Source organism: Capricornis sumatraensis, chromosome 12 (assembly GCF_032405125.1).
Source record: "Capricornis sumatraensis isolate serow.1 chromosome 12, serow.2, whole genome shotgun sequence".
In the NCBI taxonomy this organism is placed as follows: Eukaryota; Metazoa; Chordata; class Mammalia; order Artiodactyla; family Bovidae; genus Capricornis; species Capricornis sumatraensis.
The window spans coordinates 30,405,308-30,413,838 of record NC_091080.1 but is presented as its reverse complement, the minus strand read 5'-3'; positions in this window follow the sequence as shown (position 1 = coordinate 30,413,838).

The following is an 8,531-nucleotide window of genomic DNA, read 5'->3' as shown; positions in this document are numbered from 1 at the left end:
ATTTTGATTTCCCTAACTGTCCAAATTACAGAGACTCCCCCGCTGGTGGGCCAGTGGCTCAGACTCCATGCTTCCACTGCAGGGGGCTGGAGTCCATCCCTGGTTGGGGAACTAGGATCCCATGTGCCGCGTGGTGTGGCCAGTAAGTAAAAATAAAGACAAAAAAGTTCTCTTAAGAAATAGTTTTAAAAAAGAATTACTTTTTTGCACGTTTTGCATATGGTTTGACCCCCTCAAGTTTGAGAACCACTGGATTGGAGACTATACTGAGCTTTGTCCAGCCTCACCTATTTCTTCTGGCATTTTCTTATAAGAAAAAAAAAAGTCACCCAGGGCAGGGGAGAGGTGCAGGGGTGTTAATGGTGATAATGGAGGAAAATGGACTAGGAAAAATTAATAATTGAAATTAAGCCAAGTTTGGTTTAGGCTAAGGGTCCTTCTGTGAAGTGAATAAAGCTTTCCTTCTCCCAGGCCCATGGGATGATATTCTTATTGTTCAGGTTTTATTAGAAAGAAGCTTTTATTTATGTTATTTTGACTCTGAATCCTAAGTATTCGTAACTTCTGTGAGAAAGAAAAAAAAACTAATAATTATCTGACATTCTTAAATGTTTTTTCTAGTTTAAATAAAAATGTTTAAAAAGTTCTCAGTTGATGCTGATTCTGCTGTTCTGGGGTCCATATTTTATTTTGAGAATTGATGACTTAGAGGTTTGAATGTTAAACCTGATGAAAACCTGGCGTGGGGTGTGGGCAAGAAATTTTATATCAACACATTTTCAGCATGAAAATGTATAGCAAATGTTTTAATACTTGCCTTTCTTATTCTTTGAGTGCCAATGTCAATGTTTGGAAGTTTTCGTTTTGTTTTGTTTTTGCTCATCCTAAGCCCACTAGAGCCAGAGGCTTGTCTGAAGAATAAATGTTTGGGACATTTGTTTTATGAACTGCATTAATGCACGCCAAGTCAGATCACTGTGTATCTTTATTTTCTCCAAATGTGGCCTTATTTTGAAGCCCCACAAAGGAGAGTTCACTGTTCGGGATAGACTCAGCATGAGGGTCTCTAGGATCTGCCCTTATCAAACTCCGGTTGATCATAGATCGACCCTGACATCAAATGGTGAACACACTTTATGTATTTTGCTTGTATAGGTAAGAAAAAATGAGCAGGGCAGGTAGGGATCATTGGAGTCTTGATTTTTTATTTTTTAGCATTTATTGCTTATGGGGCACGAAACTGTGCTTTTCTCTTTTGCCTCATGTTGTGTATATTTTTTGTCTTTGATGAGACTATACACAGACTGCCTGAAAAACTCCGTGCTTCAGAAACATAAGGCTGGCTTGTCTTGGGGGTAGTTTAGGTCTTTGAAATTGGTGATAAACCCCAGGATCTGGGCTCTGCCTGGGGAATCCTGAGATGGTGTCCGGTGGGATCTTGTAATTAGTAACATTTGAGACAATAAAAGTCAACTCAGTAAAATCGACTCATGTGATTCTTTCCCTGCCTGGAGCTGACTAGTTACTCAGTTGGTTCGCCACTGGGGTACAATGTTAGCAGCGCCAGCTTTCCCAGGACTGTCCATTTTGATGTATGAAAATCTACCTATCCCCAGACAGAATGTTCAAATAGAGGATGAGAGTCCAGGACATCTGGCTTGTTCTTTAGCCCTGGATTCTAGCTCCCACCCCCCAGTGTCTTTGCCTTCAGGGAGAAAGAGACATGGGAGCCTTTAGTTCCAATCATATACATCCAACTCTTTGGTTGGTTGCTAGGCAACTGAGAACATGGCTGCCAGGACAGAGCTTCCTGGTGCTCACTCTTACTTAGAGCCTAGATTCCAACAGGACACTGCAGTCCCCTCATCACAGGTGGCCCTTACGTGATGGGTTAGTTTCCCGTTGCACACTACCACACAGTTAGGGACTTCCCACAAGTTTATTCTCTTGGTGTCTGGCAGTTAGAACCAAAATCAGTCTCCCTGGGATAAATCAAGGTGTGGGCAGGGGTGGTTCCTCCTGGGGGTTGTGAGAGGAGAATCCATACTCCTGCCTTTTGCTGTCCCCAGAGGCTGCCTGCATTCCTTGGCTTGTAACTTCTTCCTCGTATTGCCCTCACCCTATTTCTTCATGTCTCTAATACTAGGATTTTCTGCTTCCCTCTTAAAAGAACCTTCTTATAAGGACCTCCTTATCCTCTTATAAGGATATAGGGATCTTATAAGGTGATCCCTCTTATAAGGATGATCCATGCTCATCCCCTTATCGCCGGCCCCTTAATCTAACTAAATATGCATATTCTCTTTTGCCTAATAAGGAAATGTTCACAGGGCCCATGTATTCTTGCCTGGACAATCCCATGGACCGAGGAGCCTAGTGGGCTCTGGTGCACAGGGTCGCAAAGAGTCGGACACGAATAAAGCGACTTAGCACACACAGGGCCCAAAGATTAGGATGGAGACATCTTTGGGAGGCTATTATTCAGCCTAAAAACATAGCATCACAAGATATTCTGGTTCTTATTAATCTGGCCCAACTTTCTTTTAAGCTTGATTATAACTGTCCAATCTTCCCCGGTGCCTCAGCAGTAAAGAACCTGAATGCCCAGGCAGAAGATGCGGGAGTCATGAGTTAGACCCCTGGGTCTGGAAGATCCCCTGGAGGAGGAAATGGCAACCCACTCCAGTATTCTTTCCTGGAATATGGACAGAGGAGCCTGGCAGGCTCTAGTCCATGAGGTCGCACAGAGTCGGACATGACAAGTGACTTAGCACGCATGCATAGATTAGGTTAGATTTGAAGGTTGCTGAATTTGATCTCAAGCGAACCTTAAGAGGAGTGCCAAGCCATTGTTAGACTCCTCATCTCCAGTCGTGCCTGGTTTCTGTAGGTAAGGTGCAAAGGCACATGTGTATTCTCTTTGCAGTTCTGGAATAGCCTGCCCGTCCCCTCCCCCCGCCCCCAAATCGGCCAGTTGGGGAAGACTGAATGAATTTTTCATGATTAATCCAGATCTTGGATCCCAGAGCGTGGACTCGAACCCGAGTCCCGTCCTCGGAGCTGTTTGAGGTCATTCAAAGCCACGTACAGTGGCGTCACCTCTGATGGAGGAATCAATTACCCAGCAGCCGATGGTATGTGACCATTTGGCCACACGATGGCGCTTCACGCCTAACAATTCCGCGGCTTCTCTCTATCACGGATGATTTGAAATTCAAATAGAAAGGGGAGGCAGTGTGTCCTTTCTCAGAACAACACAGATACCATTGCCAGAGAGCAAGGGGCTGTTGGGGAGCAGAGGTGAGCTGGGTTCAATAACCGAGGGAAGGCCTCTGTCCTATTTTATAGGACTGTGGTAAGGATGAATTAATATTAAGTGGAGCCAAGTGAAATTGCTGACGTCCAACAGTCTTTGACCCACAAGGGCAGCAATTGTGTGTGGTTCATCCTACAGGGTCTTGTGCCAAGTCACAGTGAGACTTGGCAGAAGTGAGTTGTTATTATCACGGCCAGCACGACAAGAGGACAACAAGCCCTCACTATGAACATTTAGAAGAGTTGCTTTGTCTTCTGGAAATTTTTTCCTGAAGATTCTTACTAGTAGGACACTCTGCTGTTTCCATGGACTCAAGTTCCAAATAGGAAAATATTCCTGACGGACATCTACATATCACAGCTATGCTATCAGTCAAGCCATTTGTCGCTAAAGCCTGCCTTCAGCAAGGTTGGTTCCAGGAAGGATGAAGATCAAGGCTGACACGGTACCACTTGTTCTCTGAGTAAAGGTGAATTCTCACCTCTGGGGTTCAGGGCCCCCCTTTGCTGTCTCCTGCAGAGCCTCCCTTGCCTCTCCAAGCGAGCACTCTGCACCTGGGGCTGGTATTGAGACTTTTCTCTCTGATATACCTACATTGTATCTCATCCCCTTTAGCAAGTCTGGAGAATGCTAGCTGATCTTACTAGCCTAAGGAATAGAGACTGTTTTCATTTTGGCAGAGTTTTCAAAGCTGTAGCCAAAAGCAATGAGAATTTCAGATACCTGGGGCAGGCCCATGGGATGGGGATAATTTTGGTCATAAGAGCCTCTGGGAACCCAGGAGTCTGCCTACATCCCACTTGGTGGTCCTGCTGCATTAGGCCCTAATAGGGAGCTGGAGGTGGACTGGGGGTCCCCACCAAGACCACAGATCTACAGTCCTAGGAATTCAAAAGCAAATAAAACTAGAGACTGGTTATATTTTATCAGAGAAAGATTTTTTTTTCCCCCAGATCCTCTTTCCTCGCACTCTCCTTCTCATTTCTTTCCTCTATCTCTAGGGATTCACCCCAGGAAGATCCCTCTAACAGCTCACCCTCCCCGCTCACAAGGAAAGGTTTGTGTTTCTCACTGACATTGGACACAGACCATGGAAGACAAGACGGTATCTTGTAAGCTCTCACCACGTGTCATTGATTATGCATCAAATGAGGCTGTATGTTTACAGACTTATGTTTAAGGTGGGGAATGAGGTTTGAACCCTTCAGTGCACCGAACATGGGTTAAAAGTGAAGAATCCAGACATATTCTATGGTTCAATTCATATGAAATTCAAGAGCAAGCAAAACTAATCTATAGAGAAATCCATTAGGACAGGGGTGGCTGGGCGTGGTGGGGTGGGCTGAGAAATGGTTGGAGGGACCTTTATGTCACGATGGAGACATTCTATGTTTTTATTAGGGTGTGAGTTACATGGATGTAGATATTTGTCAATGTTCATGGAACTGCCCACTGAACGTCAAGAAGGAAGCAGTGAGAAATGGCCCGAGAACCACAGTCCCTGTAGGTGTAGGAGGTCCCTTATGTCACGGAAGAGACAGGGAATTTCCACATAATCCAAGTTCTCACCAGGCTGTCTACGCAGTGGAAAAATATGTAAAATGTCAGCCAATTTTCCAGACAGTTTCAAAATCCAAGGACGTTTGTCTTGGTGCTCCTGTGGCCTATGTCTTTTCAAATGTTTACAGAGTCTTTACAGCAAGTAGTCCTCCGGGTGACAGTTGTAATCAGGAAAACTGGCGGCAAAAATGAACACATACCATAAAAGAGAGACAATTGCTCCATTGTCATATACAATATTATTATCAAATGGTATTCACCGAGACAGCCAATTGGTCCCTACCAGCTCCATCTTGTTGTTCTAGGAAAGACTCTCCCCGCTTCCTTGTTACCCTGAGGATGAAGCTGCCGCAGCTCGAGAAAGATATGCCATATGGTACTTAACATCAGAATCAGAATGAGCTTGTGCCTTTTGTGTGAGATGCTGAAATTTATTAGAAAATCAGAAAGCCTCATTTCCACCGAGTTCCTGAGACCTGCCATCTGCTGCATGAGAAAGAAAATGGAGATTTTTTTTTTTTTTAACCATTTACTTATTGTGAAATGTGAGAGTGCTGGTGTGTTTAAGAAAGCAGGGCTGGGGGCCGGGTTTGGTTGGGGGGGGGGTGTTGCATAAGAACAAGCCAGAGCAAGCCCACTTGGCAGGGAAGAAAGAAGACTGTCAGCTGAATGGTGGTGGCAAAGGCTTGGGAAGCATAATTATGGAAATCACCTATTCCAGAGCGTTTTTTTCCCCCCCTCCTCCTGACCACATGTTCCTTCTACACAGGAATAGCCCATGGGGAGGCCAGCTTTCAAGAATAAGGAAAGTCTCTGTTTCAGAAAGGAAGAAGAGGGAGCTTCAACAAGCACCAGCCTCTCTGAGTATTAGGTCTCTCTGGGGAGAGAGCAACGCAAGCAGGACAAGGGGAAGCAGACAAGGCGCCCAGAAGGCTGAAAGGGTGGGGCGGCAAGGGGGTTCCCAGAGGGAGATGCAGGAGGGCGGCGGAGGAGGAGGGGAGAGAATCTGCTGGGGGCGGGGATGTGGTACCCAGTGAGAAGGAGGACATCTTCCATCGTTGTTAGGAAGCTTACTGTCATGTTGGGGATACAAAGATAAAGCTGTTTTGTACCATCAAGAGGGCGTGTCAGGTGCCTGGGGATTCATTTCAGGGGGATGCCTGCCGTCTCTGGCTTCACTGGGTTCACAAGATGCTGGCTTGACCCCGAGTCCCTGTGACTGTCCTGTCTCTCCACAGAGCCTTGCAGCCCGGAGAGCTTACTTAAGCCTTTGCTTCTATTATAATAATTTATTTTTACTCTTGCTTTTACATCAAAGCTTGGCATGTCTTGCTGCAGGCAACTTTTAGCGATACGGTTAGTGCCCAGGTTTCTCAACTCTGGTCACAACGCTCAGGATGTCAAAACCTTCTAGCAAACAGGCTGCGGAAGCCTGAAATGGAGCAGTGATGGTGGGGGTTGGGGGTGGAGGAGTAAAGCTTTAAGGCACCAGGGGGTTTCAAATTATGACATTATAGAGTCAAGTTCAGGTCAAGGCTGGCCTTTCCTGGACCACATCCAAGGAGGTTTAATTAAAGAAGAACTGAAAAAACCTCTCAATAGGCAGTCTCATCCAGGAGGCGGTCTCCTAGCAGGATCCCAGGGGCATCCTCAAAGTTAAGTTCAGGTTCTAGGCCCTGCTCTGGGGCCATGGGGGGCCGCCCGAGAGTGCAGCCCGTACCCTCAGCCTCCACGCTCCCCAGGTGCTCGTCATCGCGCAGGTAGGCAACCAACAGCGTGTCCAAGGAAAGGACGAATGCGTGCAAAAAAGCCTCGGATGGTCCAGGAGTCCTCATCTCCCACTGAAGCCAATCCAGGAACCAAGGCTTCAGTCGAGACTCTGCGCGGACCTTGTTAAGGAGGAATTGACGTGATGGGAGAGGGATCAAAGTGAGTTTCTGAATTTGCAGCGAGATTAAGTGGAAAGTGACCAGAAACCCCAGTGTCCAGCTGTGATCCAGACGTGCTGGTCCTCCGAGCCTTCTCCCACCCAGGGTGGTGATGCCAAGAGCCGCCTCCCCGGTTCTGGACTCGAGCCTGTGAGCTCTGCACGGGCAGAAAGGCGCAGTGGTGCTGTCAGCCCCTCAGGGAGAAGTCGGCGGGGGGTCAGCCTTGGGGAGCAGGTCCCACATGCTTGCCTGGGCTCAGGGGAGACAAGCGGCCTTACTTTTTACTCCCTCGGCAGGTCAGGGCCCCATTGTCAGCTCCTGGCCTGGGGGCTGGGGATCAGCTCTAATTTCCCTGGGGAGCGAAGGTCAGGGGTATCCGACCTCTACAAGACAGGCTTCCTCTGCAGATGCCTAGGATTCTCCTGAGCCGCTGGGGGCAGACAGGATGGTGGTGACCACTCAGACCTGAAGACGCAGTGTCACTATGGTAAGGAGCTCTCAGCATCCTCTGTTCTGACTCCCCCCTCAGCTCCCGTTTGTCCAGCAGCTATTAATTGCAGGACTTATTGTCTAAGAAGAGCATCCATCTAACGTCTCAAATTCCTGAGCACTTGCTAAGCACCTAGTGACTCTTACCTATTATGTTGTTTAATCCTGACTACAGTCCTGTGGGTCTTCTCAGGTGGTGCTAGGGATCAAGAACCTGCCTGTCAGTGCAGAAAATGTAAGAGACTGGGGTTCCACCCTTGGGTCAGGAAGACCCTCTGGAGGGCATGGCAGCCCACTCCAGCATTCCTGCCTCAAGAACCTCGTGGATAGAGGAGCCTGGCAGGCTGAGTTGGACGCAACTGAAGCAACTTAGCACACATTGCAAGCACAACCCTGTAGGAGGGGACCATTCTCATTCCTATTTTCCAGATGAAACAACTGAAGACCAGTGAGATTTGGTGAAGGGCTGGGGTCCAACAGCTGATGAGACGTATGTTTGCCAGTCAACCCCCATAGCCCAGCTCCAGAACTCTCTCTCTATAAACCTAAATAACAGTCCTCCAAAAGAGTAAGCGCTCTGTTTTCCAGGTTACCCTGTGAGTAAGTAGGCTGGATTCAGAGACGTTGGGTAATTTACCCAAAGCCACACAGAGACAGAAACCACTCTGGCTCCAGGATCCAAGCTGTTTCCTCTCGGTGGTCCCCAACCTTTTGGGCACCAGGGGCCGGTTTCATGGAGGACAATATTTCCACAAACTGGGAGGGGGGAGGGTGAGTGAGGGGATGGTTTCAGGATGATTCAAGTGCATTACACTTGCTGCTGCTGCTGCTGCTGCTGCTAAGTTGCTTCAGTCGTGTCCGACTCTGTGTGACCCCATAGACGGCAGCTCACCAGGCTCCCCCGTCCCTGGGATTTTCCAGGCAAGAACACTGGAGTGGGTTGCCATTTCCTTCTCCAATGCATGAAAGTGAAAAGTGAAAGTGAAGTCGCTCAGTTGTGTCCAACCCTTAGCAACCCCATGGACTGCAGCCCACCAGGCTCCTCCGTGCATGGGATTTTCCAGGCAAGAGTGCTGGAGTGGGGTGCCATTGCCTTCTCCGGCGTTACACTTATTGTGCACTTTATTTCTCTTACGATTATATCAGCTCCCCGCTCAGATCATCAGACATTAGATTTTGGAGGTTGGGGACCCCTGCTCTAAGCCACACCCCCTGTCCAGACCTGTGTTACACTGTGG